At 40.3% G+C, this 19,831-nt stretch overlaps 1 protein-coding gene across 3 annotated transcripts in view; it reads right to left on the bottom strand.

Moving 5' to 3' along the window:
* Window positions 1-19,831, bottom strand: part of LOC110966177 (inactive N-acetylated-alpha-linked acidic dipeptidase-like protein 2) — a 580,988-nt gene that overhangs the window by 515,009 nt on the left and 46,148 nt on the right. For all 3 annotated transcript variants that reach the window (XM_051947586.1, XM_051947587.1, XM_051947588.1), the window contains exon 3: window positions 17,456-17,521. The gene's annotated coding sequence lies outside the window, so the exon portion shown is untranslated. The remainder of the gene's footprint in view (window positions 1-17,455; window positions 17,522-19,831) is intronic.

Genomic DNA, 19,831 nt, shown 5'->3' on the forward strand with positions numbered 1-19,831 from the left:
TGACAGGGATGCTTTGCCATCTGGAGCCACAGTGCAAAGCACTCCAAACCGTCTCCACTGTGGATTTGCAAGCAACAACTGCTAAAGCATTCAAATCTAATGAATCAAATCAGCTGAAGAAAGCTCTCTTATATAAGTAGCTGTAAAATGATAATAATGAGATGTAGCTGGGTTGTGAGTGAAGACCGATTTAAAAAGTACCACAGTCCAGCACTCCCACAATGTCACTCAAACAAATCCAGGCATGATGTTATACATGAGGGGTTACATGACAGCAGGTGGCCTCAAATTTTTTGCAAAATGGGATTCCTAATGTATTAAAAGGAATAGGACCCAACAGCTGCCTGGAAGCTATGACCCAATTTCTGAAAAGACACCATTTTCAAATACTTCAGAAGTCAGAATGAATTGAGATGTTTCTATGTGGCAAATATATGTATCGTCAGGAAAATATGATTTTTTACTTTGAAAACCTTGACTTGGTATTTACAGTATAGACACAAGAGTGGTTTTGATTGTCAAAAGAATTACTGCACTTATTTAAAAAAATAATAATCACAATATGGTCTCCAAAGTTGTGACAACACTTTCAAATTTTATGTCTGACAGTCTAATATTCACTGTGCTTTTGTGAAATGTGGAGTAATTACTGCTGGTTTGGTAGTGTAATACACAATATTCTTTTAAAGAATTGTGTAATTTGTAAAAAATGGGAGGTGCTTTAAGTTTAAGGTCATGATTTAAAGAAATAATTACATTCCATGGATAAAGTAAGCGAAGTCATGTTAAACAAATTGGGACAGCAGATTAGAAATGTCTAGTGGGTCAAATTACTCACCTCAGACTTTAAATGTAATGGAAGTCGTTTGTATTCAAATTTCAGATTAAGAAGAAAGAAAGAGAAAAATATAATAAAAAAATCAATAAATTGAATTACTGGTGAAACCAACCAGCAGTAAGTATGGGGATTATTCCATTCACACTCTTCAGCCTCTCGGCTTTGCAGGTCTTTTTCAATTGTGCGTCTTTTGCAATGATACTGTCATCATGCCCTCGGTGGATCAATATGCTTGCCTTTAACAGGCCTTTCATTAGCAACTCATCAATAACCTCCCAGCAAAGGACAGCCACTCGATGCCCTGGCTCCCACAATGTTTGGGCAGAAAAGAGTGGAGAGGGTTGAAGAGAGGTGACAATGATGCATTGAGCAAATGGATGTTAAGGAACACAGAAGCTGGACACCTAATTTAATGGGATTTTACATGAAAGGCATACAAAACTTTGCCGACTGCTCTAAGCTTAGTTTTGAGCTCTGGTGCAGCAGGAGAAGCTGAATACGACCAGAGCGAAAAGGAACGACGGTTCAGCTGAAAGCTTAGAAGTCTGAATGGTGTTCATGATTAGGATTTCTCATCATCCAGCAGCCTCTTGCTCGCGTTCAGAAAAATATGTTTTGAGGGACATTGTGTTTTAGACATTTTCCGTTGTGAAGCATTTGCCATGCTGTTGGGTGGAAAAGTTTCATCATTTGTCTCTGTGCTTCAGTTTGGTAGATTTGTCAGTGTTTCTCAGTTTAACTGATTGGGGCTGAAAGCTGAGAGGCACCAGAAGGTTTCAATGACAACATGCTATTTAGTATTTCTGTCTTTTTTTTTCCTTTTTTTTTTTTGCTGTAGTAATATCAAAATCATTTTGGCCACATGTCAACATTGGCCAGATGATGAGATATTTCACTCTTATAAATGCCTGAACGTCAGTGTATTTCTTTAGCAAGATAACAGCCATATTTTTCAAAAAAATATCTGTGATTTTGAGAGGCAGTGACATAGGTGACTGATGCTTGGTACCATTTCTTCCTGACTTTAATATGAAATAGCAGCACATTTATATGCTTGGGGGCTAAAATTATATGCATTGCCTTTTTGCACAATTGACAAATCAGTGAATGTTGTCTCTTTGTCGTTTGGCGATACTTCAGGATATGAAGAAGCAAAATAAGTTACCTTAACGTTCAAAGTGCCCTCTGGATTGAGGTATTTAAACAAGTGTAAAGGCAAATAATCCTAAAAAGGGCAATAAATAAATAAACATAATTAGAAGAGCTGAAGGAGGGATGATGCGCTGCAGTCCCGCTGCCAAGCATCCCGTGGACTGCCAGGACTGTAGGAGTCTGGTTTCTCGTTTAGACGCCACGAGGCACGGATAGAGGGAGATACTCACATTTTAATACTGAGCTGAGAGGCAAATTCAACAGATCAACCTCAATCCCTAACCTGTAGTGTCTCAAGATGCCACCATTTCGATCCAAAAATTAAAACAGATTAAGTAAGAGACATCGGTCGCCGCGGCCATAAAAAGCAAAGCTGAATGGGAGCGATGATGAGTTGTGGTCACGCTGCCAAGTCAGTCACAGATGGCCAACAGTGGAGGAGGCTTGTCTGTCCTTATATGCCATTAAGCATGAAGATGGTAATTTTCTAAGTAAGACGACATACTGGGCCAACAGTGGGGGAGGCTTCAATTCTCTGCCTCATCCATCCATAGGCATGAAGGACAAGCAACCAAATTAGTCTGTAAACTCCCATTTCACTGTGGTTTAACTGGCAGAAATTACATTTCACTGTCATTTGCAACAGTTTAACACCACACACCAGTCAGAAGTTATTGGAAATCCTGTCTTATAACATACTCGCTAAATTTTGGGCAATGGCAGTAAACTGAATACTAATTGTTCCCTTTTGCTGCAATAGAAATCATCCCCATGTAATCAAGAATACCTTAGATCTTGATTGCTTTCATAAAACACATATCTCCATTTTTTGTTAAGCTAAATGTGAAACAATGTGGCCTTTCCAGTGCACCTGGCTTTAAGAGTCCCATTAGGACACGAGAGCAGCCAATTAACAAGCCAATTAAACATTTTTTTTCCACATGTTTTACAATGACAGGGAGAGTTTGCCATCTGGTGCCACAGTGCGGAGTGCTCCAACCACCTCCACTGTGGCTCTCTGTTAAAAAGAAACTGTGCTACGACAGCCAAAGCCACAAAAGCATTTAGATGTACTGGATCGAACTGTCCTTGTATGAGCAGCTGAAAACTGATAATGAGATGTAGAAAGGTTGCTGAAGATTGATATAAAAAAGGACCACAATCCAACACTCATAATGTCAATAAAAATAAATCCAGGCGAGATGTTAACCATGACTGCAGCAAGGTTCAAATTTCTGCAAGGCATGATTCCTAATGTATTAAAATGAATGGGACCCAACAGCTGCCTGGAAGCTATAAACCAGTTTCTGAAGAGGCACCATTTGCAAATGGTTTAAAAGTTGGAATTAATGTTTTCATTACTGGTTAATTTTTCATTTTTTGTATATAAATGGTGCTTATTAAGGTGAACCTGAGAGCCCAGAGCCCTGCAATTTAAGAAACACATGCAAATAGATAAACCACTGGCAAACTGGGAAAACATCTTCACTAATTTGACAGCACATGGACAGCATTTCGAAAAATGCTGCCAAGTGGGAAAACAAAACAAAATTTTGAAATGTGATGCAAATAACTGAATGCAATCAAGGCAGACACACTGTGTATGTTGAACAAGCTGCCATCAAAATCTGTTTACAGGGAAAACTGAATGAAAAATGATGAACACATCTGGATGCGACTTGGATACACTTGTCATTGCCATGCATTGCGACTCATTAAGTTACTAAAGTCAACTATTTGTCATGCTGTCTTTTTGTGAAAAAGTCTGATTTTCTGTGTGTTTATGTATTTAAACATTCCTATTGCAAAAGCTAGAGATTATTGCAGATATCTGTTAAAGTGTATGTGCGTTCGTCCAACCTGACATGTCCGACTCCTGTTTCCAAAACTGAAATTCCACTTGTGTGTTCGCCACAAGTGGTGATGAAGCCATCTTTGCTGTTGGGGAGTATCTGGGTGGTCAAGACGTGATCGTCTTCCATGAAGGGATAGTAAATTTTAAACAATGGTTAAACGAGAGTGTGATTTCTATATTTGGTCGTGTTTTCAGTTTGTTTACTTACATATAGTTCAGCATGTTTTCATCAAGTGAACAGCAAAGAGCTCTCAACACCAACAAATTAAATTGATAAATGCTCACGATCAGCAAAATCCAAACCTGTCTCACAAAAATCTTGTTCCCATGTAAGAAAAAACTGCATTTTCATTTCCGTTTTCAGTAAAAAAAATAAAATAAAAAAAAATTCCTCCTTGGAAGGTAGGGCTATCATAGAGTGAGAGATGTTTCCAGCCCTATTACCTGCAAATTTCACTTCAGGGGGTTGAAGAGGAAGCACATTCATAATTCAGCAGCGGAACAGGTTTACATCCAGCATGGGACAGTTATGTTGGACACAGCCACTTGGTTTGGTGTAGGAAACCATCATTGTTTGGGTAAAAATGCCAACCGTTTGAACATATTTGAAGCATCTCCTTCATTTTTTTGGATTACCATGGTGAAGAGTGCTGCCCTGTCTAATATATGATATGTTGGTTGGAAATGTCTTTGTGTTACATCAAACTCGATCTATTGTAAAATATATTCCCCCCAAAACTTAATGCAGTTTAGTGAATAGAAATGCAATTCCCATCATGCATGCCGTTGCAAATGGTAGCAAGCCATCCTAGTAAAGTAAAAATGGATTTTGCAGACACGTCCTGCAGCTCTTGTCTAGAAAGCTAAAGAGTAAATTTAAGATCCAAAGAAAGCCTTGTACAGGAGCTTTTTATTTTTTTTTGCAACCTTGCAATCCCAAACATCAGGAAAGTTTGCTAGAAAGGCTTACAGTATAACAAAAATGTTTATTAACCATTATGAATTCATGCAATGCTATAATAAAAATGCCTTATTAGTAATTGAACTCAACAAATAATCTTACATCGCACTTCAAAAGCATGTAACGTAAAGCACACAAACATTGCGAGTGACTCCTGTTAAGTCACTCACGTTGTGAATGTAATGCATATTTTATAAGTTCACGCGCTTGGAATCAAATGCCTCCCCAAAAAAGGGCATTAATTATAGCAGTTACATAAATGCAGCGGAATAACAGCGGCATAATGTTTCTTTTAGCAAGAGTGACAAGTGCCGACAAGAGGAAGCTAATGGACAGAACAGGGTAATTCAGACAGATGAAGACTAGCTGTACATTTAGCCCACTGTGAACAGATACACTCTGCAGTCAAAGTGCTAAAACTATGCAGGTAACTGTCTGACTAGGTAAAAATGTTGGCATGTTTAAGCTGATTCAAGGAGCTTCAGTCTCTATTGCACTGCAGACATTTTCTCTTGCTGTGTACGTGTGTGCATGTGAATTTGCATTATCTAACTTATCTCCATATTAGGACCATACAGCTCCATCACCAGTAATAGGAGTCAACTCAGGCATCCCTCCCCACACAAATGCGCACTGCTACCTTGTGTCCCTAGACCACATTCCCATACTGTATCCAAACCATTCATCTGAGGTGAATCAATAGCTCAGTTAACAGTGCAGGACTGAGTTCAGTGACAGCACTTATGCTCCCAATGAGAGAGAGACACAGGAACACATTCAGCATGGCACAGCTAATCACCATTAAAGGCTTACAAGAGAAAAATAGAGGAACAGGACATAGAGAAGGAGAGGGAGAGGGAGAGGGAGGGTGGGAAAGCAAGACAGAAACACACAAAAAAAGAAGCAGAGAGGCTAACAATAGGAGAAAGTTACAATAGGGCATCTGTTCCAGTGCTGGACAGCAAGAAAGAGCTGAGGCCACAGCAGGCAGGCATATTGATAGGCACTTTTAAAGCTATACTGGGCAGTTTCTGTCAAAATCTGCCTCGTCTCACGCAAGACAGAATAAAATAATGACTTGCTCCTTCTGGGGACAAAAGTGTCTGGCGACACAAGGGAAGAATTTTCTATTCTGCGTTTGTTTTGAATTTAAAACAACATTTTACAAAGCAAATGATAAAATCAGATTCACAAGTTCAATCTCCTGATTTATCTTTCTATTTCGTTTGCAATGTTTGGCTCTCAGTATTGAAAAAGGGATGTTCAGTGAGGTTCAGGTCAGGTGACTGTAGAGGGATGTTCATGGCAGTCAGCTCACCTTGGTCTTCTTTGACTTGGCAAAGCATTGAGGTTTGTTTGGTTTCATTTTTCTACTATAGTATGAGTTTTTCCCAAGAAAAGATACAAGCCAGAGGGCATTTCTAAAGAAAAGAGTCCTTAAGTCGACCTCTGAATACAAGAATTGTCATCCAATGTATCCCTCTTTCACACCGTGTGACAACTGGAGGAGAAATGTGGTCTGGAATCTGGCTGAACTGATGTTGCACCCAGGTTGTCTGGTCACAAAAGGGGCTCATAGATCTAGTATAAATATCTTGAACTGCTTGATAACTCATTGGCGTTATCCAAATAATATCAAACACTCACTTCAAAGTGGTATTAGCATTACAGCAAGTTGTTGCACTACACAGTCTCCATTTTTCCCCATGAGATCTCGAGAGGTGGTGCTCTACTTCATGACTGCTTCCTCTGCCAAGATACCAGCAATATCCTGTACTGTGTGATGCACCAGTATTTTCCAATTGTGTTGTGCACATGTCTAAACTTAGAGAGAAGAATATGTGTGAAGTTTATCTTTTTGAGTGTGATGCAACAGAATTCCTGTTCGAATTTAAACTCCAGGAGTCTGTGCCAGGCTTTACAAACACCCCTTTGTCAAATCGTCTACTGTAAAATAGTGCTTTATCTTAGCCCATCCCAAGAGTTCATGTTTCCACTCCTGAGAAGTCACTTAGACACACTGAGACACCACCAGACAGCTTTTTACATGAGTTTTGCTGATTAGAGACTTGTGTTCCTCATTTAATAAATTATGCACCTTTGATGAAGCTTCTTTTCTATCTTTCAGAGAACCAATCTGATGGTGTGGTAACTTTTGGCCTTATTGATCTTGCTTTGGATATAACTGATCCAGTTTCAGCACGATGTTTTACAGTGCCAAGCACGCCTCCCTGATACAACAAATGGACTAACTGTTGTCCACTTTGCAAGACAATGGTTTCCATTATTAACAGTATGCCGTCAATGATTTGTAAAATATTAATGTATTCAAACCCTCTGACTGACAAATTCTAACAAAAAACTAAAAGGTGAAGTTTGTATCGAATCTCGCATTGTGCCAGCATCTAAATCAGTCAGCTGTTGGTTCAGGTGAAAGCCAGGTGTTCCCCATCATGCCCTGAGGTCATCCAGTCGCACCTGCTAAGCCTGACTCCAAAAGCTGCAGGGGCCTTGATCTCATGAGCTTATCATTGCTTATGTTTTCTGACACACTAAGTCAGCAGCGACAGCTGGTGACCGATTCTGCGCAGGCCTGGCTATATCTCGAAGGAGAACAATGACTGATCCAAAACCCCGAGGAAAAGGATCGGGCTGTACTTCCAGAAGGAAGTCAGCCAGCTCAGCCGGACGGATGCTCTCTACTGGCTCAGCTGAGGGGGACAGTAATGGATGCTCCATGGGGCCCAAATTTGTCAAAAGGAAGAAGTCTGGAAAAGTTTATGGGATGTGCACCCTCGAACAGTTTAAACAAGTGACATTTTGGATTTTGCTATCCACACGAAAACTGCTAAGTGCAGAGGGCTTGACAAAAATACTTAAAATTTGTGTTTTGCACTGTACAAGCAGCACATCTTTTGCTCTATTATTCTGCTTCCCTTTTGGGTATAAAGAATTATAAATGTTCCAGCATACGGTGACAAAGGTTCAGGTAAGGAGGGAAGTTTGAATTTAGACATTTTCAACAGTTTCCATCGCCAAATGGTGTTTGATTTAAAAACCCATCAAGATGAAGATGTGCATCTTTGTGTGGCCAGCCCCTCTTTGCATTGAATATAGCCAATTGAGGTGGTTTTAGAAAGACAACACATCTCACCTCAGTTGAGAAACCTCCAGGATCCACCAGGAGGAACTAAAAAAAAAAAAAACATTGCTTGGGGAAGATGGCCTGAACTGCCTTGTTTAGTCTGCTGTCATTGTGACCTGGACCAGGATAAGTGGCAGCAAATGGACAGATGGATAGAGGTGATAGTCATTTACAACTTGTTAAACAGGGGTTTTGAGTTTTCTGTCTTTTCTCCTCTCTCGTTCTAGTTCCTTCATCCCTCCATTTCTGAATTCCTGAGTTTAGATCTGTGAAATGGATCTCACAATAGCACAATGGAATTTAAAATTAAAACAGATGATGCTTGATTGGTCACAAAAGATAAATCACTGACTGGTGCTAAATTAGGAGCGTTATCAGAAGGTGCAGAAAGGAATGTGGATGCATTAACACCGTTGATTTAATTCTAGCAGCTCAGCCTCAGCGGGAGACAGCTTTGAAATTCAGCATTCAAAAGCTGTCCCAGAATAACAGCAGCTATTGTGTTAAATTTGAACAGAAAATATGAGTTGTATGATGTGGAAAGATCATATTCCTTATTGAGCTGCCTGCCATTAATTTGACTTGACTGCAACCACGATCCCCAAGTGCAGCATTTAATTTGAAATGACAAAATATTACAACCAGCTCTCTCAAATGTCGGCAAGCTTCCCCGGCGCAGCACACAACCTTTGCACGCCTGCAGCGTTCAGAGGAACTCAGATCTGGATTAGATGGCAAAAATGTACATTTGACAAATGAAGCAACAGCTTAGTGAACGATGTGCCACAGAAGTGGTGATGAAACAATAGCCTGCAGCAACGTTGAAACCTGTGTAAATACAGCGACAAAATATTTGATTCCACATCAGCATCTGTTTGAAGGTGCAGTGTGCAATTCTAATCCAATGCACCTTTTCGTTATATCCAGTTAATATGTCCAATTAAAATAAAAGAAACCTTGTTTGTGCGAAGCTTTGGCTCTTTAAATAAACAAAGTACCTCAGAGCAATCAACGCAACACTAAGTCTGTTTTGGGCACATTCAACTCCATGCAAAGAACATGGAAAAAAATGAGAGTGTGAGAATATGGAGAAAGTCAGAGTGAGAGAGACGACAGATCTGGCACACAGAACCTATATCTTTTAACAAGCTTAAATCTAAATAAAAATCATTGCAGCTTTTACGCTCACACTTACAGTATTTATTTAGTGTGTGAACAGGTCATGCTGAATGCTTCTTTAAATAAGCTGTAATATCAATCCATAAAAGTTACAGAAATCATGGCAAGTTTACCCTTTCAATATTAACTGCGAACAATCCATTTAAGGGTAATTAACTCCCACCATAGTATTCAAATACAAATTCATTCAAATTAATTTCTGTTTCCCTGCCAGATTTATCACTGCAGACTGGCCTTTGCTGCAGACGGAAGTGCATCTGAAAATGAATGCATGGAAAGAACAAAAAAAGAAGTCCAATCTGGCGCACTGCTTACCGACTAGCCAGGTCAAAGCAAAGTGAACGCTCGAGAGAGAGAAATTAAAAGATGCATTATTAAGGATCCCTGCCAGAATTCTATGCTCAGTACAAAGAGGAAGACAGAAGAGCAACACTGCTATAAACTCTTATTTTTAATTAAATGTGACCTTTCCGTTTCCTTAAACCGCAGCGGCCCGAATACGTCCCGCTGAACGATCTGCATAAGCATTTTTTCAAAATTCATGGAAGCTGCAAACACAATTATAGAAACACTATACACCCATGGAAAGTTTAGATTCTCATGAATCCGCCGGTATAAACCACTTTCAGATGTGATTACCACAGCGGGTAATATAAACACATTTCTCCAACAAACAACAAAACATTTAAAGGGAACAACTCACCTTTGGACGCTCTTTTACTGGTCAAAGATGAAAATAATCCACAAAAATCAGCCAGAATCCAAGCTTAGGCATCCAGACAAAACTAGCAAGTACAATATTTTGTACAAAACATGTCTTGAAATAAGTAAATAATCAACAAATAGCTCGGCTCCGTGCGCGAGCACGCGGCGCATGGTGGCGCTGCCCGTTTCATATTCACTGTATTTCTGTCCATATTTTTATGAAGCATATCCATGCGGTCTTGCACTCAAAATGGCGGCTGAACTCTATCCTTTTGGTTTACACCGCATTTCAACCAATCAAGTGACTCTGGCCTGTTTCCCAGGCCTAAACGGCCAACCGTAGCCGAGACTGACCGATCTGGACCTACCTCATTTTGACAGTAAATTCTGAGCAAATCACGTCGGAGGAAATGTTTGACTGACAGGGCTTGTAGCCAATGAGCCTGCAGGATATAAATACAGCCTCTGCCAGCAGGGTTCTGTGACTTCTCACACCTCCGCTCCGGCTGCAGCTGGAGCCTCTCTGTCTCCCTCCCAGTCTCTCTGTCTGATCCACACTGGAGCTGCTCTGAAGTGCTTTTTTTGAGTTCTTTATGAGTTTTTGGAGTGAAAATAATGTGAAAACGGGCTGAAAAACGAACATATACCATTTTTGCCCAGGGTGTGCAGAGGGTGTCCAAAATTGACAGCGCCTGGCCATAGCAGTACAAATACATGTGTGAAACACTCATTTCTTGTAGTATTGCTCTGAAATTTTGACCTGAACTATGTAAGACCCCAGGCTGTTGCCTTTTTGTGTTTTCAAGCTCTCACAGTGCTGCCACACTTATTTTCAGGTGTTTTATTAGGAAAAATATAGGCGAGAATAAAATTCATCCTAATTCAGTGTGTTCCAACATAAAATACTCTGTGCCAGTAGCACCTAGAGTAATTCTGACTGCACTGGGTGAAAATTCAGGTTGTCAGCTTTCAAAGGAGACCCCAACTATGCCTGTACTCCAAACAGTTCAAGAACAGCATTCAATTTACTTTCCGTACATCTTCAGTGGAAATTTCAGGCGAAAATCGATGGAAGTTAAAGTTTATACTAAGCAGCCAGTCAAATTAACTATAGGTCTCTAGATTAGTTGATTTGTACGTATTTACTGATATTATTTCATCAGATAAGTTAAATGTATCAAAAATCTCAGACTTTTCAAGACCTGTTGAATCAGATCGTTTTTGTTGAATTGACAACATTGGACAATTGAGCCTATTTTCTTGCATTTGGCCTCCCTTGAGTGCAATGAACACACATTTGCAATTACAAATTACATCTTTCTAACCAATTTAAAGGATTTGGGCAAAACATGAAACGTGAGCTGTTACATGGACAGCTGCTTAACATGAAGATACCGATAAATAGTACATCAGCTTTAGTTGCCGAGAGCAGATATTGCAAAACAAAAGGATGACATTGGCAATGACAAAGAGTATTGCAGATACATTGCATCCGAACATTCTACTTAGTTTGACAAAAATTACAACACGGTTGGCATTATGTTCCATTTCTAATGTGCTAATTAATGCACGTTAGCTGTTCATCCATCAGCCTGACCCTTCACACAGGGTTACTTTCCAAGTTTCTGCCTTGCTGCAAAAAGGTGACTTTGCTTCCTGCACTGAACTGAACTTTGGGCGAGGACATAAATCATTAGGCACAGAATTGTCCAATATTGATGCACTTCCTCATACTGGGCTGACTCATTACTATGCTGTAAAAGCAGGAGAAAGGCCCCAGGGCTTCACTACCAAGGAATATATGTTGAAGTGAGTGAGGTCAGGACAGAATGAAAAGCCAGTGAAACTGAACGTATCTAAGTTCAACTCAGGTTCCCCTTCAGGGAGGGGGATGTCAGCAAAACATCAACAACGTTGGCACTAGAATGAATAACCCTTGTTCGATAGAACTTTTTAAGAACAAGAATTACCAGGAAACTGATCAGTTAAAGTAAATTCTTTTCTGTTTTGCAGCATTCAAGGACATGTTGAGCATGAGACCAAAAGCTAAGCTCCATAAAGAATTGTACATGCTCTTCACAATTAAGTACTGATCCATGTACAAAGCTCGAGCGTAAAAGACAAAGAGCGTACAATGCAATGAGTCAACATGAACAAGTGGCAGAATGAATACGGAGGTAACAGCTTAAGTGCCCTGTTTAAAGCGGCAAATTTTCATTTCTGGTGGCACAAGGCTTCCTTGCTCATTTGGATATGGTTCATCTAAACAGACCAAATTTGAATAAAACATCAGTTCTGGTTTCATTTTTTTCTTTTTTCTTTTTCATGACTAGCATCTGGGTGAGGAGAAACAGGTGTGCACAGCAACAACAGGGCAGTGAAGCTAACGTGATGAAAGCAATCGCCGTGAAAAAGTCTCGTGCTTCGGCCATCACCTACATGTCTACATTGGTGCTCTTTGTCTCCAAGGTCTTATCAAGTCATTTATGATTTCAGGAACACTCACTTGGTACGTTCAATGTTTGTGTCATGTATGTAGGTACCCAGATAGCAAACTATGGGTGAATCAATGTTGAATCTATCTTGAGACCTAACGTCGAAATTATACAGAAAGCGCAAGGTTGATAAAATGTTGAGTCAACGTTTGCTTACATAGATTACATGTTTGCAAACATAGATTCAACATTAATTAAACATTGACCTGTCAAACATTTTAATTAAACCAAAATACAATGTAGATTCAATGGTATCTTTTAAACACAAACTTCAATGTTAACAAAATGTTGTTGAATCAACTTTGATCCAACCATCAGTCTTCAACCGAAACCACAATTCAACCTTCTTAACCCTAATTCAACATTGATTTAACATCTTTTGCTATCTGGGTAAAGTGTGATTTATGGTTGAAAAGCAAACGTTGACTCAACATTTTATCAACCTTGCGCTTTCTGTATAATTTCGACGTTAGGTCTCAACATAGATTCAACATTGATTCACTCATAGTTTGCTATCTGGGTAATAACTTACTGAGAAAAAGTGTCTTCCAGGACACCATTTAACAATTACAATCAGCCATAGGTGGCTGCTATCCATCCAGAGGCTTGAAGTAATCGTACTTCTTCTAAAATCTAAGCCTCTTCATTTGGTATAGTTTGTATTTATGATGCAGGCTGTTGTGACTTGTGGGCAAAATTAGGCTATTTTTGTATTAGTACCCCATTATATGTTGCAACCTTGACATTCAGGTTTAGACAACTCGTCACCATCTAAAACCTTGTAAACCACCCAACCCAGTCTTGCTTTTACAAGCACACATGCATTTATACATGCCCCCCCAAAAAACACCTTACAAATTAAAACATCAAAATGATGGTAATTCGCGCTGGCTGTCAGACAGGTCTTGGTCGGAGGCGTCAGTGGCCTGTCATCATAATCTCAGCCCTGTGAAACATGGCGCAGTGTGCAGCCTCTCAGCACTCCGACTGGATATTGCTGAGCTATTGCATGTCCAATTAGCACAATGATATCATGTGGCCGACATGGCCTTCAAAAATTAACAACTTTTTGGGGCAACACAACAAGCAGGCTGCCACAGTGCAGCAGCTGACACATAAAATGAAGCATGTGAATTTGCAGTAGCACCCCATCAGGAAGCAGCTGAATGAAACAAATCATTTTTCAGTTATTACACAAGTTCAATTACGCAGCAGCGAGCTTAATTCAGAAATCACAAGTAAGTCAGGTGAGCTTTTTTTTCCTCTCTGTGATAATATCAATTTATCTTGTACACCAACAAGGCATAGTTTGGTGGACCTGACTGGCTTGAAAGCGTGAATAGGATTGGAAAAAATTATTACCTTCATGATAATTTGGCACAGAATCCGGTGATCTGTTGGTGCCAAACAGCTGCAGATGGGAGCTATATCATTACGGCTTCAGCAATTGTTGCCCTGATTTACCGCTGGCTTTTATTCTCAGCTATTGCTGCTCTGGGCCTCGTCATTTTCCCTCAATTTTCTCATTTTTTTCATGGCTACTTGTAAAAGCATCTTGCGATATTTCCTCAATGATGCTGTATAGATTATTATTCTATGATCCAATTTTCTAAACCGACAGTAAGACGCATTGAACGCGATACTAAGCAGCATTCAAAAATTAAAAAATAACCAAAGGAATTTGCATTAAATTGGATATGCGTCCACATCACGGTGCTGTTGACAGTACTGTCACACTCTCCCACCAACGCCTCCTTATAAAGAGCCCACACTTGTCATCCTTCTAAATGACAGAATGGATCTAACATTGAAGTGACAACTAGATGACATGTGACACAATGAATATTGCAATGAAAATGAGGTTTTTTTTTGTTTTGTGCATTCTTATTTGGGGGAAATAAAATATGCTGTTATCAGTCTGTTGGGCACCACTGTTCAGCTGCATTTAAAAAAGAGAGAAAAGAAAAAAAATAAGAAAAACAGCAGCCACATCATTAATAATACAAGACCTGGTCAGATAGGTTAGAGCTGACTTGAGTGTGTGTGTGTATTTCACCCGCATGTCCTCTATCCGGTTGCATGTGCACGTGTCACAGATTGAGCATATTCAAGGAAGCGTGTATTTGCAGCACATGTGGGAGCTGCAAAGACTTCTCAAGTGTGTATTCCTATGCTTCCACACTATAGGGGCTTGTCTGAATGTCAGTCGGAACGAGCAAGAGGCTGCTGCTGCTGCCAGTGGCACCGCTGTGGTCTCCACGGTAACCCATGTTAAAATGCTGCAATGCTACTCTTAAGAAGACACTAAGGCAAGTTGGTGTGATGCGATGCTGAGCTACACTACTGTGTTGCACAGCAGAGAAGAGAGATGTGAAACAGGTGCATTATTAGATGAGCTACAACATATCGGGCATGTTGTTTTTTAATCCTCGGAATGTAAAGGTACTGTTTCATGTGCGCACTTTGCATTAGTCTGTCTTTTCGTACACTAAGTCTTTCTTCTGTATTGGCAGCTGTCTTGCTGTCCTGTCAGTTATTTTCTTTTCAGGTAATGAAAGTGATTTGTTTTATTGGTCATGCAGAACATGAAAGTTGCTGTAAAACGTTTTAAAATCCTGAGAAGCAAGTGTAGATATGACAACCAGATTAAGGTTGGTGTGAAATCCAGAGGTGTAATATCATGCAAGTTGGATTACTGTCTTGGCCTTAATGGCACAACTGATAATAAAATGGTGCCATCAGTAATATCAGTAGTAGCTTCTTTGGTTTTCTTGCTACGTCAAACAAAAACATGCAGTTCAGCCTGGTGCCATGAAACTTACTTAACATGTTAAGACCTGACCTTAAACCCTTACAGGGAAAATCCTTCTTTTTTATATCTCATTAACATGTCCATGTGGTGTTTTCTTATGTGTTAGAAAACATACCATAAGCAAAATAAGTAGTAAACATCATGACAGGGCGTTTCCACCTTGAAACCGCAGCGTCCTGATGGAGGTCTCAAAAACCACAGATTTAGACTTCTGGGATTTCATACGTCACAAACATAAGCAACCAATGCTGCCAACTTGCAGTATGTGTCTTTCTGCATCAATTCTTCTTGAGAATCATTTTTTAGTTCAAATACGTATGATTGAATTACCCTAATTTTACAACTTACAACTCTGCCTTGAGTTGCGAGGCAGGCAGGGGGATAGTCAATCTGCACATTCTAGAGGACGCAATAACGTACAATTCTACTCTGTTGTGTTAAGACGGACTATTTCTTTGGAAAACACTTTTATATGGAGCTTAGATACACAGTGATAAGGTTTTATGGGTTATATCAATGACAGGTGAGGGGACTTTAACTTTTTAAATGTGACACACAAAAGGCTTAAACTGCATAAACAGGACACTGGGAATGTGCCCAAAGTGGCATGCAATTCTATGACATAACAGTGGACAGGTGGACTTTTGACAATATCCCGTAGAGTAATGCTACTAAACACATCCTAGCAATTTCAAAAATCACAACAAAGTCCAGACTACCAACCAGGAAATACCGGACAACGACTTGTGGTCCGATTCTCAAGAGCCTCCCTCTATGGACTACATTTCAATTTACTCCATATGCACCACTTATGCACAAGATACAAGAACAGAAATTGAAATTTAACACTTAAAAAGTAGCAGACACAGAAAAAGAAGAAATTTTAGCATCTCCTGCATTTGGGGTAAGTCTGACACACTGAATGTAGGCTGTCAATATAAGCCTGCCATTAGTTGCTCATTTCAGGCGGACCTGAAATGCTTACATTGAATGTAAATCCAAAATTATTATTATTATCATCTTTGATACCTTGTTGAACAAGCAAGCAAGCAGCAGCACTGTTGGAAAGATGAAGTGATGCAGTTTCATTGAAAATGTGATACAACCTCACTGCAATATCAAATTAAAGAAAAAAATATGAGGCAAAGAAAAAAATATGAGGCAAAGGATATCTGTCGGGCTTGAACAGTGAACTCAGTTACTCACACACACACACACACACACACACACACACACACACACACACACACACACACACACACACTTACAAAAGCTACCATACATGACATCACACAGCATGGTAGAACAACAAGGTCCTGGTACAGAACTGAAACAAAGTGAGAAATAGCCAGCAGTCCCAGAACACATCAGAAAAAAAGGTACAAGGACTGCAGAGTCCAAAATTCTCCCAACTGAGCCGGAAACACAGGTACGCTGTGATATCTTCAAAAGAATTGGATTCAAACAATGCCCGTTGTACTGTATGGGTCTACAGGGTATTGCGTGCCGCACCAAATGACAAATATTAATTTTCATCAAAAAAAAATTTCGCCCTCTATCTCTCACTCTCTCCTGCTGTGTGTGTGTGTGTGTGTGTGTGTGTGTGTGTGTGTGTGTGTGTGTGTGTGTGTGTGTGTGTGTGTGTGTGTGTGTGTGTGTGTGTGTGTGTGTGTTCTTGTACTTGCTACATGGTGAGGACCATTTTCTGCATTTAACTATCAAAGTGAGGACATTTTTACAAAGTGAGGACATTTTGGCATGTTTGAGGGTGAAGACTTGTTTTTAGAGAACAGGTATGAATTGAGGTTTGGTTAGGGTTAGGGTAAGGATTAAGTTTAGGCAATCAGTTGTGATGGTTAAGGTTAGGGTAAGGCTCTAGGAAATGCATTACGCCTATGGATGTCCTCACTAAGATAGAAGTACAAACGTGTGTGTGTGTGTGTGTGTGTGTGTGTGTGTGTGTGTGTATTTCTCCTGGCCTTTCCTCGGCTGCGGGCCCCTGGGATACAATGGGCTGCTATTTGAAGCCCAGGACCTAGTTTCACCGCTACCATGGGCCCTGTCTTAGATGCACACTTTATAAAAGAAAAGACAGTGGGAGAAGGAGACAGAAAAGCAGGAAGAGTTGTGAGTGAAATTAAATTGTGAACAGTACAGTTTGAGCGACTATCCCACTGGACCAATCCACGACAAATGAAGGGAAATCAGGTCGATCAAATTACAAAGAAATGCCTCTGTTTCAATTTTTCCCCCCCTTTTCCTCATTTGAAAACACAAACATGACAGAAGATAGCCATGTACAGAGTTGCTAACCTGTCCCAGGTCTCTTTGTCTTCTGTCTCAGTGCGAGCTGGGGATTAAGTCCAGTTCCATGTGACCCTGCAAAGAAGTGAGAGAAGGAATGTATGATTCTTAATTGTAATATTTGTGCAGATGTGAAATCTGAATGGCCTTGTGTAAGACTCAGGGATGCTTTTCTGCAAGGTCTACACATCACTGACCATGCTACACGAGGGATTAAAACTGATAAGTGATGGTAATATGTACCAGTGACAGACAGTTCTTCAATACCAGAAAAAAAAAACAACTATTCAATAGAATGTTTGATTGTGTCAATTAAATGCTTTAGATGACAACCACCAAGAAGGCACATAACAGAAATGTGAACTTAGGTTACATGAGCAAATCACAAGCATGCTCCCTGGATCACAACAGCCTATTAGATCCCTTTATAATGCAGCCCTCTGTCGTTCTCTCTGTTTGTTTTCCTGCTGATCTCCCAAGACACATAACGCCTATCTGAGCAATGAATTTCTGACAGCCCGCTCTCTATACTAATGCACTTGACAGTAGGGTGCATGACGAAACTGGTTCAGGTTCTCAGTCAGTTAACCCCTGGTCCTGACCAATCACTTGTAACTTACTTTCATAATCTCTGGGTACCCCTTTGCAAATCCACTTTGACATGCCATGCATTCTGTAACATTTCAGTTACTAAATTCAAGAGTTCATTTATTGTGTCTTTCTGATGTGAGATCAGCTTATCTCAAAGTTGATTTTACGTTATTTAATTCGCATCAAGGTCAGACCATTCCTTTGTTCTTGTTTCTATTCACCAAGGTGTGTAAATTTACAGTGGGTACGGAAAGTATTCAGACCCCTTGAAATTTTTCACTCTCTGTGTCATTGCTGCCATTTGCCAAAATCAAAAAAGTTCATTTTATTTCTCATTAATATACACTCAGCACCCCATCTTGACAGAAAAAAAACAGAAATGTAGAAATTTTTGCAAATTTATTAAAAAAGAAATACTGAAATATCACATGGTCATAAGTATTCAGAACCTGTGCTCAGTATTGAGTAGAAGCACCCTTTTCAGCTAGTACAGCCATGAGTCTTCTTGGGAATGATGCAACAAATTTTTCACACCTGAATTTGGAGATCCTCTGCCATTCTTCCTTGCAGATCCTCTCCAGTTCTGTCAGGTTGGATGGTGAACGTTGGTGGACAGCCATTTTGAGGTCTCTCCAGAGATGCTCAATTGGGTTTAGGTCAGGGTTCTGGCTGGGCCAGTCAAGAACGGTCACAGAGTTGTTCTGAAGCCACTCCTTTGTTATTTTAGCTGTGTGTTAGGGTCATTGTCCTGTTGAAAGGTGAACCTTCGGCCCAGTCTGAGGTCCTGAGCACTCTGAAAGAGGTTTTTCTCCAGGATATCTCTGTACTTGGCCGCATTCATCCTTCCTTCAATTGCAACCAGTTGTCCTGTCCCTGCAGCTGAAAAACACCCCCACAACATGATGCTCCCACCACCATGTTTCACTGTAGGGATTGTATTGGGCAGGTGATGAGCAGTGCCTGGTTTTCTCCACACATACCGCTTAGAATTAACACCAAACAGTTCAATCTTGGTCTCATCAGACCAGAGAATCTTATTTCTCATAGTCTGGGAGTCCTTCATGTGTTTTTGGCAAACTCTATGCGGGCTTTCATGTGTCTTGCACTGAGGAGAGGCTTCCGTCGGGCCACTCTGCCATAAAGCCCCGACTGGTGGAGGGCTGCAGTGATAGTTGACTTTGTGGAACTTTCTCCTATCTCCTGGCTGCATCTCTGGAGCTCAGCCACAGTGATCTTTGGGTTCTTCTTTACCTCTCTCACCAAGGCTCTTCTCCCACCATTGTTCAGTTTGGCTGGATGTCCAGGTCTAGGAAGAGTTGTGGTCGTCCCAAACTTCTTCCATTTGAGGATTATGGAGGCCACTGTGCTCTTAGGAACCTTGAGTGCTGCAGAAATTCTTTTGTAACCTTGGCCAGATCTGTGCCTTGCCACAATTCTGTCTCTGAGCTCCTTGGGCAGTTCCTTCGACCTCATGATTCTCATTTGCTCTGATATGCACTGTGAGCTGTAAGGTCTTATATAGACAGGTGTGTGCCTTTCCTAATCAAGTCCAATCAGTTTAATTAAACACAGCTGGACTCCAATAAAGAAGCAGAACCATCTCGAGGAGGATCAGAAGAAATGGACGGCATGCGAGTTAAATATGAATGTCGCTGCAAAGGGTCTGAATACTTCTGACCATGTGATATTTCAGTTTTTCTTTTTTAATAAATTTGCAAAAATTTCTACATTTCTGTTTTTTTCTGTCAAGATGGGGTGCTGAGTGTACATTGATGAGAAATAAAATGAACTTTT

This window comes from Acanthochromis polyacanthus, chromosome 4 (genome assembly GCF_021347895.1).
Source record: "Acanthochromis polyacanthus isolate Apoly-LR-REF ecotype Palm Island chromosome 4, KAUST_Apoly_ChrSc, whole genome shotgun sequence".
Taxonomy (NCBI): Eukaryota; Metazoa; Chordata; class Actinopteri; family Pomacentridae; genus Acanthochromis; species Acanthochromis polyacanthus.